The sequence below is a fragment of the Dasypus novemcinctus genome, chromosome 26, assembly GCF_030445035.2.
Source record: "Dasypus novemcinctus isolate mDasNov1 chromosome 26, mDasNov1.1.hap2, whole genome shotgun sequence".
Taxonomy (NCBI): Eukaryota; Metazoa; Chordata; class Mammalia; order Cingulata; family Dasypodidae; genus Dasypus; species Dasypus novemcinctus.
In genome coordinates, this window is record NC_080698.1 from 49,468,191 (window position 1) to 49,487,036 (window position 18,846).

General features: G+C 44.3%; 1 protein-coding gene and 1 pseudogene across 3 annotated transcripts in view; one reads left to right on the forward strand and one right to left on the reverse strand.

Annotated features, from left to right (window-relative positions):
* HRH1 (histamine receptor H1) overlaps nucleotides 1-18,846 on the forward strand; it is a 98,782-nt gene that overhangs the window by 74,987 nt on the left and 4,949 nt on the right. The window lies entirely within an intron of this gene.
* Nucleotides 1,199-14,266, reverse strand: LOC101417617 (mitochondrial fission regulator 1-like; annotated as a pseudogene).

The window sequence follows — 18,846 nt, forward strand, 5'->3', positions numbered from 1 at the left end:
GACACAAGAAGTCCACTTGTATTTGGGTTTTGCTTGTGTTACACATTGGGTTTCAGTTAGCTCCTGACAACAGTGACAAGCTGTGACAGAGTTTGGTTTTTTGGTTTTGTTTTGTTTTGTTTGTAGGAGGTATCAGGAATTGAACCTGGGACCTTGTACGTGGGAAGCAGGCACTCAACCACTGAGCTACACCTGCTCTCTGTGATAGAGTTTGGTTTTTGCTTTATGGAAAGGGATTGGATTGAATAGTGTGATTTCTCACTACTTGACAACTACATTTTCTTCCTCAGTACTGGGTAGCACTGAGGTGAAAACAGCTTTCATTGTCCGCCAAGTTCCCTTTAATTTAAAAGCTTTCTGGAATGTCAGCAGTGAGTATCATCCTTTTTTCCCACTCTAACTCCACAAAAATGTGAGTGAGAAATCTAAGATGGAAGTTCTGTTCAAGGCAAGACAATTCCAACCTCAAATATTTCACCGCATCAACTTATACCATACCAACTGTTTCATCCTTGTGTAATAAATTATTGTTGAAAACAAATGCAGACAACAGTACCCTCACTGCCATCATTACTAATTTTTATATAAACTGCTTTATATCCAAGTATATGTAGATAAAACATTTGTACAGGTAAATTAGTGTTTAGGAATTGAAAAACTCACATTTAACACATACAAATGTCCTTTCCAAGTTCTCAAATCTATACAATTATTTTCCTGATGGGAAACTTGAACATCCTAGCTATTCATCAAAAACACATCAGGGGAGCAGAGGTGGTTCAAGCGATCAGGTGCCTCCCTCACAGGTGGGAGGTCCCGGGTTTGGTTCCCAGTACCTCCTAAAAAGAAGACACGCAGACAGCAAGTGCAGACAGCAAGGGGAAAGGGGTGAGAAATAAATAAATAAATAACGTCTTTTTTTAAAATGTCAGAATACTAGATAACACCGTAATATAATAAAATTCATTAACTTTGTGCTTTTTGTTATTGCTTAATCCTCTAACAATTTTTTTTAAAAGGCCACCTGAATAGTCAGATATTTACTAAGTAGTATTGATTTCTTTTTTTTTTTTTTTTTTTTGAATGTTGCTTGTCTTCCGTTATTATTTAAGAAAAAATAGAGTTGATTTCTACTAGCAAAGCTTAGCCCTAACAAACCAACACCTGAACCAGGGTAATCTTTCTCAACTCAGTGTATTTAGGAATTTGAAACATTGTCAATTCAAAATGTCATTTTTCCCGTAGACTTCAACACGTGTGGCCCAGACAACACTGCTTCTAAGGGGGTCTCTGAGTCTGACCTTGGAATAACTTTTTCATCTTTACTTTGGCTATCGCTTCCATAACGATGAGCAGATTTCTCTTTCAGAGCCTCTACAATGAGGGCAGCAGGGTCCACTGGCTCAGCCTTTACATCTTGCTCTGACCTTTTAACAGAACCAAGTTTGACATTGATCGTATCTTTAAGGACTTTGAGCCTATTTGGCATGACAGGTTTCTTTGGACTCTTCTTAACCAAAGTCTTTCCAGCATTGGCTTTTTTCTCTCTCCATTCTTTAAGCAGATCAATAGCAGATGTACTTTGGTGGAGCCCTGTTGGAGGGCGGGAGGTGGCAGGGGGACAGAGGGGGTTGCTGTGGTAACAGATGGGGTTGAATCACGTGCTCTTGCGGGGTCACAATTTTGGCAATTCCAGGTCAGAGAGTGGCAAGTTCGTTTTCAAGAGCACCGATCTTCTGCGGTGCTTCCTTTTCGGTCAGTGTTGTAGTCCTCAGTTGAGGCTCTTCTTGAGACAGGTTTGGTAAGGAAATCTGCCTGCTTGGGGGCTTCTCAAAGAAAGGAAGTTCCTCCTGGAAATGTTGTCTTGACATGACCTCTAACTTTAATCTTGTTGAACACTCCCCATCCAACATTAGCAAAAGATGACACTGCGTCCTCTCTTTGTTGGTTGAGTCTCCATTCTGTTGCAGGACTGGTAAGCTGAAACTGACCTCTTGGACACTGAGCCAGAGATATATTAGTACCAGTTTTCCTTACAATACTTAGAAATGAACCATATGGCTTTCCAGACCCAAGTACTGATTGCTTGCTTACTCCAACTTGTTGAGAAACCATCCTAATTAGGGCGCTTAATCCAGCCAAGTGTTTAGATGGCCAAGTCTCCCCAAATTTGCATTTCAAGTACCTCAGGTATGCATAGCAGCGTATGTTCCAAAAAGGACACCCAGGCTGCATGGCAGCCAGCAACTTCCTCAGGTCCTCGGGCTTCTAGCTTTCCTGCCATGGGGCATTGCTGCCAATTTCCCCATGATAAAGTTTGTGGTTTTTTGCTTTTTTTTTTTTGAGGTACCAGGGCCAGGAATCCAACCTGGGACCTTGCATGTGGGAAGCCGGCGCTCAGGCACTGAGCCACATCGGCTCCCATGAGTTGGTCTTTTCATTTGTTTGCTGCTTTTGTTTTAGGAGGCACTGGGGACCTAGCCCGGGACCTCGCGTGTGGGAAGCAGGCTCTCAATTGCTTGAGCCACATCCGCTCCCCCATGAGAGAGTTTTGAGTGGGGGAAAGACGTGACTGGATCTGCGTTTTTAGAAAGATCACCTGGCTTACGTGTGGAGGCTGGGTTGAAGGCCAAGAACAGGGGCAGGGAGACCAGTTCGGAATCGATTGCCGTGCTTTGGAGGAAAGTCTTGCTAGAGCAGTGATAGCACAAACGGTTCTGGTCTCTGCTCTTTGGTAATCCAGAGTGCAGAGTTTTCAAGCAGGTCTGAGTATGAGAGAGCAGCAGGGAGGTACAGTCCCTTTACCTGTGGGGTATTTGAGATATTAATCACACCCTGGGATCTTCAATTTTCTTTGTGTAAATACATACCCAGAAGGAAGCTTTGGCCTCGACTCCTGCTTGCTTCCGAACAGACCTTGGGGAAACTTGAGATCTGAGCAGCATGGGCGTTTGGTCTCCCACCTGTGGGACTCACCTTTCACTTCTGCAGTCACTGGAGGGATCCAGACAAGACTGTTTTCTTTTTGGTCTCTTGACTTGCACATACCCTCCAAGGAACTTCCTCTCTCGAGAGGTGAATGGAGTCTGTCCTTGGATAACATTTGCCAGAGGAAGCAGCCAGAAATAAGATTCACTGTCAGTCACTGGGGAGATGATTGCTGTTGGGATTTGCCAATTAGCCAAGAGGACAGAAAGTTCTTGGATGACCTAGGACACGGCCGCAGGTTCCCCTGAGGCGGGTTGGAACAAGGGGAGAAGTGGGAGTCTTGCCTTGACCTGTTTCCATCGCTTAACAGCTTGGTCTAGCATAGCACCTGGTACCACATTATTGCCTAATTAATAGTTCCTGAATATATTAATGAATTAGCATATCATAAAACTCTGAATATGGTTGTGTGGGGCCAGAACTGTGGTGTGTTAAAGGCAGGATTCACTCATTCACTCATTTTGTCATTTACTGAGCTCCTCTTACCATTCGGATTTGGGTTAGGATAGCAGTTCAGAATCTCGGGTGCCCCTCGGAACTATATGGAAAATTTGCAAAACTCCTTATCCTCAGGCCACACCCTAAACCAAATGAATCAGAATCACCTTTGGGGTGGCACCCAGGCATCACTTTTTTTTAAAGCTCTCCACGTGATTCCAAGATGCGGCCAAAGTTGAGAACCACTGGGTCTGGACTGAGGTGCTAGGAGCTGGGTAGGTGCTGGAATTACAGGTGACTGTCACATTGCCCCTGCCTTTGAAAAGATCAAAGTCTAAGTGAAGGGTACTGAATTCATTCATTTATACATTTATCCATTCAATAGAATACAAGTGTTAAGTGCCTTAATGGAGATATGGGAACAATGCTATGGGAGTCTAGAGGATGGAATGCCTAGATGTAGCTAAAGAATACAGGAAAGCTTCAAAGAGGAAGGAACATTTAAGGTGGGTTTTGTAAGATGAATAGAAGTTCAATGATATTGCTCTTCCTTTCTTCCTGTCTCTCTCCTTTTCTTCCTCCCTGCCATCTTCTTTATCAACTTTTCCACCCCTCCCTCCTTTCCCCTTTTCCTTTTCATCCTTTTCATCTACTTTTGCTTCAGGCAGTCTCTAAAGTAGGCTCAGAAGGAGAAAATAATTCAGGAAAATGTGGGGCCCCCCCACAAAGTACATCCTCTGCCAGGAAGAAAGAATGACATGTGCAGAGTCCCAAAGGCTGAAAGAACCCAGGGTGTTTGGGGGACCGGAAGCACCCTGCTGTGGAGTGGAGTGGGGCAAACCGGGACGGAAATGCCATGCCAGCAGCCTCCAGAGTTTGAACTTTTCCTTAAACGCGTTTAGGAGCAAAACGGTTATATGGTGAGATTTAGAGAATGTGTACCGCGTTTTAGGTGGCACCTGAGGTAACCCTCAGCAGCACACAGATGTGGCATTAAATACCATTGACTCCCACTCATCTTCAGTCTTAGTTCAGTCCTTCCGTTTACCTCCTTTCCCCCAATGTCTGTGGACAATGTTTTGTTGTTGTCCTGTTCGTTTATTTTGAATTATACTTTTTTCTTGTGGTAACATATATATAACCCAAAAGTTCCCGTTTTAACCACTTTCATGTATACGATTCAGTGGCATTAATGACATTTACAATGCTGTGCTACTAACACCAACATCCATTATCAAAACGTTTTCTTCTTACCAAACAGAAACCCTGCACCCATTAAGCAGTGACTTCCCATTCCCCCTCCTCCCAGCTGGGGTAGCTCTAAGGTCCTTTCTGTCTTTATGGAGTTGCTTATTCTCAATGTCTCATAAAAACGGAATCATGCAAAATTTGTCCTTTTGCGACTGGCTCACTTCACTCAGCATTGTGTTTCCAAGGTTCATCCACATCGTTGCATCTATCAGAACTTCATTCCTTTCTTCATGGCTGAGTCAAGTCCCCTTGCAGGTGTGTACCACGTCCTATTTACTTTTATGGAAACCACCTGTAGATGACAAAAGATACTGGTTTTTACATATAGGGTAGTGAAAGAAAGTTAGGCTGAAAAAATAATGGCTCTGTTCTTAAAATATAAAGTAAATGATGGTATAGGAGGCACCCAGATTCAACAAAACTTCTAATGAAGGAGAGAGACACGGATGCAGGAAGATTGCTTGCACGATGACGGGAGCAGAGGCTGGGAGGGAGGGCGGGCCGGGGAAGGGGCTGTCACAGTAGCCCAAGCGAGAGAGAACTTGAGCCTGGCCTGAGGCGCTTCCAAAGGGCTGGGCAGGGGGAGTAGCCGGCTGGCATGCCAGAGGCCGGGGGTGGGCAGGGGGCAGCGAGCAGGCTCTGGTGCGGCTGACGCTGGCAGAAGCCTCGCTGGGCAGGCCGAGCTGGCTCGGAGGTCTAGGGACAGACGGGGAGGACCGAGTCCTCTTCACTGACCTCGGACAGTGAAGATGTTGGACAGGAAGACAAGAATTTGGGGTTCAGTCCTTGGTCTTTGGGGCCAAGGTGAACTTGTTCATAGGGGGAAACTGGAATCTGGGGGCAAAAGGCACCTAGTTGGTGGTTGCCAAACCTGGCTGGTACCACACTCACCAGGGGAGCTGTTTAGAAATGCAGATCCTAGGCCCCAGCCTGGCCCTGCTGAATCAGAATCTCCAAAGCTAGGACTCAGTGTATTATATTTTTTTTTTATGTTGCACTGGGACTTCTTATGAACCCAACCTGGCTGCAGCCTCTGTCTCGAGACCCTTACTGCTCAGCGTGAGGTTCACGGGCCAGCAACATGGACAGCTGATGAGAATTGCAGACTCTCAGGCTCTGCCGAGATCTGTGAAACCTTTGAAAAAGATCCCTAGAACTGTATATGCATATCAAGGTTTGGTAAGTCCTGGCCTGGACCGGTGATTTTTTTAACCATGGCTACACAATGGATCACCTGGGGACCTTTAAGCCAGAGTGACTGGAAGTGGACCCTGGCATCATTTTTTGTTTGTTTTTTATTTAAATTTTTTATTTTGAGATAATTGTAGATTCACGTACAGAGTGGTACCATGTTTTTTCTCTACCCAGTTTCCCCTGATGGTAACATCTTGCAGAGCTAGAGTACAGAATCACAACCAGCTATTGACATGGGTACAGTCAGGTACAGAACAGTTCCATAGCCAGAAAGATCCCTCGTGTTGCCCTTTCATAGCTGCATCCATTTCCCTCCCGGCTTCCCCCTTGTTAACTCCCGGCAATCACTAATCTGTTCTCCATTCCTACATCTTGTCATTTCAAGAATATTACATACACAGTGACATGCAGTATAACCTTTGGGGATTGCCTTTTTTTAACTCAGCACAATTCCCCTGAGATTCATCCACGTTGTTGGGTATATCCTCCATAGTCTGCTCTTTTTTTGAACCAGAGATTGAACCCAGTACCTCACAGTGCAAAGCTGGTGCTCAGCCACTGAATCTCATCAGCTCCCCTGAGTTGGCTTCCTAGTCTGTTTGCTCATTTTGCTCATTGTTTGCTTGTTTTTTTCTCGTTGTTTGTGTTTGTTGTTTGCTTGTTGTTTGTGCTCATTGTCTGCTCATTTGTTTTTGCTCGTTATCTGCTCATTGTTTGGAGGGTTTTTTTGCTTGTTGTTTTTGCTTGTTGTCTACTCATTGTTTTTGCTCATTGCTCATTGTCTGTTGTCCGCTTGTTGTTTGTTTGTTTTCTTTAGGAGGCACTGGGAACCAAACCCAGGACCTCCCTTGTGGGAGGCAGGCACTCAGCTTCTTGAGCCACTTCCACTCCCTTTTCATTGCTGAGTAGTATGCCATGGTGTGACTGTCTCCCACAATTGGTTAGCCATTCACCTGTTGAAGGACATCTTGGTTGTTTCCACTGCAGGGCTTTTATGAATAAAGTGGCTACAAACATTCATATACAGGTTTTTACGTGAAAAAAAATTTCCATGTCTCCAGGATAAATATCCACGAATTGCAGCTGTTAGGTTGTATGGTAGTTGCATGTTTAGTATTTTGAGTAACTCCCATCCTCTAGATCGTATGGCATAGGAATATATCTCAGTAAAACTGCTTAATAAATAAATAATTGAGCAATAGTCAGAAATAGCAGCTATGTATAATAGAGAAAACACAGAGAGATCGAGGGATGAAGAATTTTCTTGAATTTTTTTTATTATTATTATTGAAATAATGAAAATGCTCTATTGATGGTTGAGGTGATGAATGCACAACTATTGATTATGCCAGATATCATTATTGTACACTTTGGATGAATCATATGCTTTATTCATATGTATCAATAAAATTGATTTGTTGGGAAAAAAAAGAAAATAAATTGCCAACATGGGTTGTAAAGTAGGAAAAAAAAAGAAAGAAAGAAACTTCCATCCTCTTTTCCAGCGTGGCTGTATCATCTTGCAGTCCTATCACAATGTTTGAGAGATGCAATTTCTCCACGTCCTCACCAGTGTGTGGTGGTGGTGTCACTATTTCTAATTCCACCTAGTGTCATAGGCGTGTAGTGGTTTAAATTTGCATTCCCCTGCAGGCTAGTGATGCTGAACATCATTTTACATGCTCACTTGTCATCTGTATATCCTCTTTGGTGAAATGTCTCTTCATGTCTTTGGCCCATTTTCTAATTAGATTGTTCAGTTTTTTACTGTTGAGTTTTGAGAGATCTTTTCATATTCTTGATACTAGTCCTTTGTTAGATATGAGGTTTGCAAATATTTTCTCCCTCTGTGTAGCTGGTTTTTCCATCCTCTTAACAGGGTCTTTTTCAGAACAAAACTTTCTAAATTTTGATGAGTTCCAGTTTATGAATTTTTCCTATTATGATTCAGGCGTTTGGTGTCAAGTCTGAGAACTCTTTCCTATTCCTGGATCCTGAAGATTTTTCTCTTACATACTTTTCTGAAAATTTTATGATTTTACACTTTACTTTTATCCATTTTGAGTGAATTTTTGTATAAAGTATAATGTTTAAGTTGAGATTCAAAGTTTTTGCCTATAGGTAGCCAGTTGCTCCAGCACCGTCTATGAAGGCTTCCTTAAATTGCTCTTTCTGTCTGAAAGTTGTCTGTCTTGCTAGCCTGCCCCTTCCCTGGTCTTTGGCTAGAGACTGTAGGCTTTGGGGAGGAAGGGGGCTTTTTCTATGCATACACGTTGGCGTTTCTGGGTGGCTGGCCCTTCAGCTCAAAATCTCAAATACACGAGGCAGGAAGAAAACCCCAGAAACTCATCACCATGTCATTCTTGGCTGCCTAGGTCTCTAACTGGCCCGCCTTTACCTCTCCATCTTTCAGAGCCTCCCATTTGTTTTATCTCTAGTGTCCAGGGTTTTTAGTTGTACTTATCAGGAGAATAAAGAACGTTTACTCCATGAGGACAGGGACTGTGGCTAGCTTTTACCTATCATAACATCTGTCCCGGACAAAGAATACCCTTCCATAAAGATTTTTGGGGATGGATGCATGGATTGATGGAAGGAAGGGAGAATGAATGGAAAGACGGATGGATGCCTGTCAGAATGGAATCAGCAGCCAGACTGATTCACCCTGATCTGCGCCCCTCGGTTGCTGTTGAGAGACAAGCCCGACCCCAGGACCAGAGGACGTGTCAGCCGGCAGGTGGCGCTGAGGAGCCCTGTGTACGGAGGTGAGGTGGCTGCCTCGGGCCCCTGTAGGCTTGTCTGAAGGAGAAAGAGGAGCCAAAGAAACTTCTCATTATCTAGGGGCTCTCTCTTGTAAATATCCTATCTGCCTCTCCTTTCTTTTCTGCCAGCTCTTTCACTGACTTCAATATCATAATTTTTTTTTTCTCAAGGAGAGAACAACCTGAATAACTTTGGTCTCTGAAAGTGCCTTTCTCAAGACTTCATCTCCAGGGATTTGGCACAAAAAGAAAGCATTATTCATCACAGCCTTAAACAGCACGTGGATGTGCAGGGCCTGGCGGTGTATTCCTAGGTCCTTGTGTAACGTTAGCACAGATGTCTGTGTTTTCAGTACCGTGACACCCTTATTTAAAGTGCTTATGTACCGGACATTGTGTGTCCTCCCGTGGCCCCCTGGGTGGACTGGGGGAGAGTGTGGGCTCTGGTGTGGACCATTGACCATGAGGTGCAGCGGTGCTCAGAGATGTACTCACCAAGTGCAGTGAATGTCTCATGACGATGGAGGAGGTGGTTGTTACGGGGGGAGGAGTGGGGGGAGGGGGGCGGGGGGTATATGGGGACCTCATATTTTTTTACTGTAACATTAAATAAGTAAATAAGTAAATAAAGAAATAAAGTGCTGATGCAGTCCCCCCTCTACATTTACCTTAGGAAAAAGGAGGGGCAGTAGGGGGCATGTGGAACTCATTTCAATGACTTAGAAGGTAGCCTTCTCGGACCTTTAATGGAACTTGCTCTTCTGTCCTGCTTGGGCCTCTTAGCACAGGGCACCAAACTCTTTTTTTTTCTTTTTAATATACTTTTTATTTATTTTGAAAAGATACCTAGATTACATAAAATGTTACATAAAAAAATATAGACCAAACTCTTTAAACTGTAGACATTTCTGTCTCCACATCCTTGAAATATGGGTGAAAATGATCCCTTCTTTATAAGGTCACAGGAAGTGTGAGGGTTAAGTGAGGCCACATGGAAAATGCAAGTGTGTCTAGGATCTTTAAAATATTACTCTTCTGCATTGCTTTTTCAAGGTCAAAGGGTAAGAGATAACTGAGATGGGCTTTTAATACTTCTTTTGTTTTCCATTTAGTGATAATTACCTTCCAGTTCCATTTCCTTTGACTCACTATAAAATGCTCATTCTGTTACACAGGAGTGGGTGTAGGTGTGGGGGTGTGATAAGGGTGGGGGGCCTGAGAATGAGGGGGCATGGGGAGGAGGGGAGAAGAGAGGCCAGGGGGAAACAGACAAACAAACAAGTTCAACCTCCTAAACTCCTAAACCAAATTATAAAATGAAAGAGCACAGAGGTAAAGTTTAAGGAAAGGATTGATGTAGCTAAGTCATTTCCCTACTTCTACTTCTAATGATTAACTCAGGAGAAGTTATCCATACGATCTCACTGTGCCCCCTTTATACGAAATCAAGAGAAATATTTTATCTAAGCCTTAGTGCCAGCCAAAGCAGTTCATCTACTAAACAACTTGTTTGCTTTCATTTAAATGACATTGAGAATCTTATAACTGATCCTGTTTCCTTCTTTGCACTGGCTCCTGGGAAACTCAGTCATATTTGTGGCACAAGTTTAGTGGTTCTTTAGGACCCACTCTTAGCTTCACCCTTATTTGCCCTTTACCCAATACTTCTCTGTTTCCTTTTTTTAAATTTTTATCGTGGTGCTTGGTAGATATTTTGGGGAGCAGCACTTGATGTAAAGAAATAGATTTTAAAAGCAGTGAGACCTGGCTGTCTGGCTGTTCCACTGGATACTACACAGGGGAGAGGTCAAGACATAGGACAGGGATCTCAGTTCTGCCAGGTAATAGCTTGGCGATCCTGGCCAAGGTATTTCACTCTTTCTGAGCTTCAGTTTCTTCATCTATAAAATGGGGCTAATAATATCTACATACAAAGGTGGTTGTGATTTGCAGTAGTTTTGTTGAGCAAAAAAAGATGGTGCTGTCTTAACACTCCCACCAGCAGTGTATGAGAGTGGTTCAATGTTTCCTCATTCTCATCAACACTTATTATTTTCTCTCTTTTCATTTGTAGCCATTCTCGAGGGTGCCGAGTGGTATCTCCCCAAGCTTTGGGTTTGCATTTCCCTAATGTCTAGTGAGGTTGAACATCTTTTCATACGCTTATAGACCACTCCTATATGTCATCTTTTACAAAATACTGTAAATATTATCATTTTAACCATTTTAAGTGTACGAATTCAGTGGCATTAATTACATTTACAATGTTGTCCTACCATCAACACAATCCATTACCAGAACTTTTACGTCACCCAAAACTGAATTTCAACTGCTAACCAATAACGTCCTATTTCCCCTCCCCCAATTCTCTTTTTAAATTTTATTTTATCTATTTATTTCTACTCCCCCCCTCGTTGTTTGCTCTGTGTCTGTTTTTTTTTAAGGTTCTTAATTTTTTTAAATTTATTTCTCTCCCCGCCCCCACAGTTGTCTGCTCTCTGTGTCCATTCGCTGTGTGTTCTTCTGTGTCTGCTTCTATCCTTTTCAGCGGCACCAGGAATCTGTGTTTCTTTTTGTTGCGTCATCTTGCTGTGTCAGTTCTCCGTGTGTGCGGTGCCACTCCTGGGGAGGTTGTGCTTTTTTCACATGGGGTGGCTCGCCTTAAGAGGCACACTCCTTGCATGTGGGGCTCCCCTACCCGGGAAACACCCCTGCGCTGTGCGGCACGGCACTCCTTGAGAGGGCCAGCTCCACACGGGTCAGGAGGCCCTGGGTTTGAACCCTGGACCTCCTATGTGGTAGGTGGATGCTCTGTCAGTTGAGCCAAATCTGCTTCCCAAGTTTTAGTAGCTTTTGTTCTTACATTTGGGACTACCACCCGTTTTGAGTTAATTTTTCTATAGAGTGAGGGACGAGTTTAAATCCAGCTTTTTGCATGCAGATACCCAGCTATCCCGGCACGTGAGGCACTGGGCTTTGCCTACTGCCTTCTGCTATCCCTTCTACTTCAGCACATCCTAGATGGGGCTAGGCCGCCCCTCAGTGGCAGCCTCAGCCCCCAAGGTCATTGTTCCAATGCATGGCACCAACCGGCTGTCTTGAATGGCAATCTCAACAGCCGTTTTCCAGAGGAGAGAGTTGGACTGATTGGCCCATTCTGGATGAGGTAACAACCTCTGGTGTGATCACATGTTCCCAGGGGTGGGGGTATAACTATGGCTGCCAGGGCCCACCCCTAGGTAGGACAATGGTTCTCAGAGAAGGAAGCTTGTGCACTGGGAAATACCCCAAAAGGTATTTCTTTAGTGTCACTCTATTGTATTCAGCATCCTAGATCCCCTGTCACCCGACTAGCTGGAGATTTCCAGTAGGGGGACCCAGGTCATATCCCCCAAGTGAGTTTTGCTTGACCTGTGTAGTATTCAAGAAAAAGAAAATGAAATGACTGAATAAGTAACAACACTTAAACACTAAAAGAGTTGGTGAAAATCCAGATTTAAGCTTCATTTTTAAAATAGGCAGATCTGGGCCTGCAGCAGTTGGTGGCATCGGGTGGCAGCTGTCCTCTTCAGACTGAAAATGTGCTGCCCAGGTTGCCCCAGTCCCCACCACTCCCTCTGATCTTATTAGCTGACTCTGCAGAGATTTGAATGTGTACCTCCAGTCTCGGAAAAGCCACTGGGGCCACTGCCAACCCACAAGACCACCTGTCTCTTCCCGACACTGCCCCAGCCAAGCCCCTGCAGCTCTGGGCTCATAAAGGGATTGTGCTATGTGCAGTCTGCTCCGTGCACCACGTCAGTGGCACCGATAAGCCTGGGTGGTTTATGGAACTCATGCCCTCTTCAGACGTAATGAGGATCTGTGATACTCCAGGCACCCTCATGCATGGCGCCTCTTTCTCAGAATTAGAGCAAAGAAATTAATTTTCTGACTTCTTTGACCAGAATAACCATCCAGTACAAATAAGGAAGGGATTAGACCAGTTTGTAATGGGGAGTGGTGGGTAAATCAGGAAAGGAATCCCAAACTCGCTCTTTTTACTAAAGACAAGAACAGATGTGCCAAGAATGTGGAAGACATTTCTTTTTTTTCCTCCAATGGTATAAATCTATTTTATGTTGTTTTTAAAATGAATGCACTTAGTTCTTATTCTCCTGATTACAAACCTAAACATTTTCATTGTTGAAATCTTGGCAAAAACTGAAGAAAGTAAACATCAGCCATTACCCAGGGAAAAAACAACTAACTGTTAACATATTAGTCATTCACCGCCCTCTAAGCTGGTTAGTTAATAGAACTGACATCATCCTGTACAAACAACCTCTTTAGCAAATTTAATTGTATCACAAGCATTTTCCCTTACTGTGCTCCATAAATGTCATTATCAATGACTGCGCGATGTTCTGTTCTGTAACAATCCTAGAAGATATTTAGTTCCCAAATGTGAGATGTTAGATTATTTCCTTTTATTTCCCTTCATAAATAATGTTTCAGGGAGCATCTTTATGCCTAAGTCTTGATTCGTGTTTTGGACTCATGGAAAAAATTGTCTAACAATAAAGTTGACAGGGAGAAGTAGAAACGTTAGCTGAAAGCTCTGGACAAATATTCATCAAGGGGATAAATCTTATCTCAAAATTTTTGTTGGTTACAACCACCTTACAAAACCCATGCCCACACCTTCTGCATGTAGGGCCGTCTCCCCATGTCCCTCACTGCTCTTGATCTGTTTGTGTCTCACTTTCTCCGAGCTCATCCAGTAAACCTCTGTTGAGCATCTATCATGCGCCAGGCTGGTACAGAAAGAGGGCAGCAGGTGGCCCGCATCACGGAGGGGGCGTCCTTTGTTGGCTGCGGGCCTTGCTTTTCAGTAACAGAAATAGTGTACTCCCCCTGCCCTGGAGTTGCTCCCAGCCTTAGTGGGGGAGAATCGGCTAAAGACAGGATGATAATGCCACAGGTCGGTGATATGAAAGGGGGGTGTTAGAAGTGTTGTGGGTACACAGAGAGAGGGGCTGCTGAGAGCTTCAAGGCGAACGGCACTCCAGGCAGGTAGATCGACACAGGCAAGCATAACACGGTGTGAAAGAGCTTCTGTACACTCTCACCCTAACAGGCATTTTCCAGATTCGTCATTCAGGCTTCCCGTCACTGTAAGCAAGTCCCTTCCAATTCCTGGAACTCAGCTCTGTCCTTTCATTCTTTCTCCTACTCAGCTGTTAATTCCTCTTTCTTTCTTCTGGTAAACTTCTATGCATCCTTCAAAGTCCAGTTCATACATCACCTCTTCTCCAATATCCTTCCTGGCATCCGTGCTCCGCCTTGGGAGAGTTAGTTCCTCTCCCTGTGTGTCCTGGGGTTTTAAGGCTTAATTTAAAATTTTTGGTGTTGTTTGGTTATCTTTTGAATTTCTTCTCATGCTAACATGAAGTCAGGGACAGTGTGTCAGTTAGGATTCGGTTTGGTTGTGTGTGATAGGAAACCCAAATGAACAGTGAGCTTCAATAAGAAAAATATGATGCCTGGAGGTGGACAGTCCTGGGCTGGTTTGAAGCTCCATAATCATCAGGGACATCAACTAACTCCTTCTATATTACTGCTTCACTGTTCTCATTTTGTGGCTTCCTCATGGTCGCAAGATGGCTGCCTAAGCTCTACACATCAAATCCATATTCCAGGCAACAGGAAGAATGAAATGCCAAAGTAAAGTATATACCTTCCCTTTAGGGCCGCTTTCTGGACATCGCAAATTACCCTCCATTTACATTCAATCAGAATTTAATCATATGGACACACCCAGCTATGAAAGAGCCCAGGAAATAGAGTCTTTATTCCAGGCAGTGAGGTCCTCAGCTAAAAAGTTGGGGTACTATTCCTAAATCATAGAGGAGCAGTGATATTGGAAGACAATTAGCAATTTCTGGCCCCATGAAAAACAGGGAGACGTTGAAGATGAATCCTCTGAGCCAGACCGAGCTGGCCCTGGAATGGTGGTGCCTCTCACCGAGAAAAAAAATGGAAGAACAAACAGCAGTTGCTGTTAATTGATATTAATGTCAGGTACTTTACTAGGTAAGGAAACCCGAGCCTTAGTGAAGTGAAATATCTTGCCCAGCTAGTGAGGGGCCCTTAATCCCTGCCCTGTTCTGCTGGCCAAGCGCACCCTAAGCTTTCTGTGGACCAGCCTTGCGGAAATGGGAGGGGAAGTAGAGGCGTGAGGCTGCCGGGAGCAATTTCAGTGTGAAGCACTCCTGCAAATCCTCTCCTTCCTCTTGCTTCCCCTTCCTGGCAATCCATAGATCTCTTTTATCTAAAACTACTACCTGCAGGTTTTACTTAGGTAAGTCATTGCCTTTGAGAAAGTGGAGTATTTCTAATTTGGTATCAGATTCAGACAATCTCTTCTCACAGACGTCCCAGGATGGGCACCTACTATCTCTCGAGGCAACTCACTGTGTTGTTAGGTATATCTATTTTAGAAAGCCCTTCTTTACCTTAAACTGAAAGCCGTACTCTGGCAGGCAGTGGAGTAGGGGAACTCAGGGTGCATAGTTAGTCAGATCAGTGGTTCTCAACTGAAGCCCTTTTGCCCTCCTCCCAGGGGATATCTGGCAACAGCTGGAGACAACTTGGGGGTACTACTGGAACGTAGTGGGTAGAAGGCCTAGGGAGGCTGCTAAACACCCAAAAATGCACAGGACACTCCCTCACAACAAAGAATTATCCTGCCCAAATGTCCCTAGTGTGGAGTTTGAGAAGCCCTGAGTTAAAATAAGACTGAGGGTCACCACTTCCCAGCTCTGTGACCTTGAATAAGTTGTTTCTTTCCTGTGAGCCTGAGATGACCACTTCCCCATCTCTACAACAGGGGCGATCAGATCTCCCTCAGGGGTTTGCGAGGTGGAGGGAAGGGAACTTGACACCCCTGCACGGGAAGCACCGGCCCAGGCCCTGGCTCCCTACTTTGTACTCATCTGGTCAGCGTTCCGGGGATGCTGAAGACACTGACTGCCCGTGTTTATTCGCTGGCACATGGGCCTGATTCGATTGGACTGTTTGTAATCACGCTGGTGAAAGACATTACTCCAGGCTAATAGTTTTGGGACGGTGCCATTGCCTTAATTCAAAAACGGCAATTTGCTTGTATACACAGCCTCTTGGAGGAGTTCCATTTCTGCTTCTCACCAAGCCGTCATCACCTCAGGGTTTGCAAGCTTTCTCACCCCACTATCTCAACCGGTCCTCCCAACAGCCAGCAAGGCAGAATATAAACATTTTCCCTGTTTCACAGATGAAGAGATTGGAGCCACAGGCCGCTTACTCGAGCTCCACACAGCAGCTCGCAGGGCGAGAACTCTGGCTTCTGCCTCTGAGGACCCAGCCCTGTAGAAAACCAACAGGTTTTCTTCTCAAAATGGCCTTCTCTGAAGTGTCTCCTCCTGCTTCCAGTCTATCTCTGACCAGGACCATCTCTGTGGGCTTGACTTTTACCTCAGAGAGAGCCCCTCAGGTCCAGACGGGTTGGCAGCCTGAGGTGACAGCGATCTCGTGTGTTGTGAGGGGAAATGAGGAGCAGCCAATGATCCGTGTCCCTAAATATCTAACACACTCTTTGCCAGAGTGTCCGAAGTTCCTTTTGGAATTTATACAGGGAAAACCATCCGCTGGTCTGTGTTTCAAAATGCAGATCCCTAACCTTCTGCTCAGTTGCTGATGGCGCCCGCTCAGGCAGTAGTAGGTGAGAGGAAGTGAAACCGAGGGGGCTTCGTGGGTGTGTCACCTGCGCTGGCATCTGGTGCCCGTCGCCTGCTCAGACTGGCCCAGAGCTTGGTAATCATTTTTCACTTTTCACTTTCGCTGGACCCCGCAAATTACGTACCTAGTCCTGAGTGGGCCGTGAGGTGGGTGCTGCTTTTTAACTGCCCAGAGAAGGAAACCGTTTCCAACTGGTCCTTCCCGCTTCCCCTGTGCTTTCCAGGCACAGTTCCCTAAGGCTTTCTCTCCTTCCTTGAAACTCCTCCCCGCTCAGGCCTCGGGTGCTGTGTGAAACGTGGGTGCTATAGTTGCTTTTCCAGGAATCCTTCCTAATCTGGTGGCTTCTGAGGACAAAAGTGGATTTTTTCCCCTTGTTCCTGAAACAAATCACTGAGCTGCAAAAGAGACTTTCAACCATAAATGCTTGTTGAATGAATAATTTCTGAGCTGAGGTATTTCTTAGCACCCTGTGGCTCACTCATTAATGAACATATATTTCTATCTTCATGAAAAATAATGCATCTAAGCTGCATAGGAGAAAATGCTTTAAAGAATCAAGCATAGGGAAATAGGGGATGAATATAACTTATGCTACATTAATTTTCCCCAACATTTTATTATAAAAATAACCAATAAAACAAAAAAGTAGGAAGAATTGTACAGTGACCACTCATATATCTACCACCTAGATTACATTAACATTTTGCTATATTTGCATTATAGTATGTCTGTTCATTTATCCATTCTTCTAACCAACCATCAATCCAACTTATGTTTTATGCCTTTTGAAGTAAGTCGCAGACATCAGATTTCACCCCTACAAAATTAACATAGTACACTAATTTTAGTTCAGATGTGAATTCAATCATAACAACTTTCCTTTTTTAATCAAAGAAGAAAATACGTAGTTTCAAAAATAGCAAATCATTTCCTGTGTGTTGCAGTTTGAAGAATGTATGTTCAATGGAAAAAATTATTTACTCCTCCACTCCCCTCTCTGTGCCAGGCAATGAGAAAAAAGGGAAGAAATGAGACACGTCTGTAAGAAAGGAAGGTTAGAGCTACCTTATGAATGTTACGCTATGTGAGTTTTTTAAGGAACGCCTTCCTGCTTCCTCCCACACACACACACACACACACACCCATCCCTGAGATGAAACCCACCTCCCTCCCTCTCTCTGTCTTTCTGTCTTCCTTTCTTCATGAGGTAGCTGTGGACAACTCCAAGGGAGTTGGACTTGATCAGCTCCTGGCAGTAGGAGTGGAGAAAGTTACAGGCTGGGGGTGTAGATTTGGGGTTTTCCCCACAGAGTGATGGCTGGGGGGTAGGGAGGGTGAGTCGGTAGGGCCCCTGAAGCAGAGGGCAGAGGGCAGGCCCTGGGGTCATATGAGCATTTAAGGAGCAAGAAGAGAAAGGGATGGCAAGAAGAGGAGCAAGAAGAAGAGGCAGGGTCAGGGACGTCAGAGGATTGCTCTAGCTGTGGCTGGTCAGAGCTGAAGGAGAACATCTGAAAATACCTGGAGCAAAGGTCTAAAACAGACACCTGGAAAAGCCCTTAGAGTTCATCTATCCCACCTTATACCTTGGACAGATGAGAAATGGAGGCCGAGAGATCACTTGAAAATTAAAGGCAGAGCTGGGGCAAAATCAGTGCTACTCAAATGGTGCTCTTCCAACAAACTAACCCAAAGGTTCTGCTTTGGAGTCTTGATTTTCATCGTAAGCAATTTATATGAATTTTGCCTTCCACTCTAGAATTTATCTAGCCTTGCCTTAAAGTAAAAATAATTGGTTTTTGCTAAATTATTGAGAGAAATTTAGGCTCTCTGTTAACCGTTCTCAAGTTTCTTTAAACTCATACCACCTTTTGGTGACTATAAAATGTTAATGACTCTTCCAGAAGTTTTAATACCTACTTCCATGTCCCAACCCAATTGAAGATTCATCAATTATCAGAGGATAAAATCTGTTTTGTGTAGAGCCTCACTAGCTTTGGTGGTTTGAAGCTGTATGTACCCCAAAAAGGTATGTTCTTAAAGTTAATCCACTCCTGTGGGTGTGCACCCATTGTAAGTAAGACCTTTCGGTGAGTAGGACCTTAAGTTAAGATGTGACCCACTGCATTCAGGGTGGGTTTTAGTCCTCTTACTGGAGTCCTTTATAAAAGAACGAAATTCAGATGAAGAGAAAAAGCCATGGAAGCAAGAAGCTGAAAGCAACAAAACCTGGAAGAGAAGGGAGAGACCAGCAAACCCTGCCATGTGCCTTGCCATGTGGCAGAGGAGCCCAGGCTCACAGGCAGCCAGTTTTCAGGAAGGAAGTCTTGTTTTGATGATGCCTTGATTTGGAAATTTTCACAGTCTCAGAACTATAAGCTTGTAAGCTAAAAAATTCCCATTGCTAAAAGACAGCCCATTTTATGGTATCTGCTTTGAGCAGCTTAGCAAACTAGAA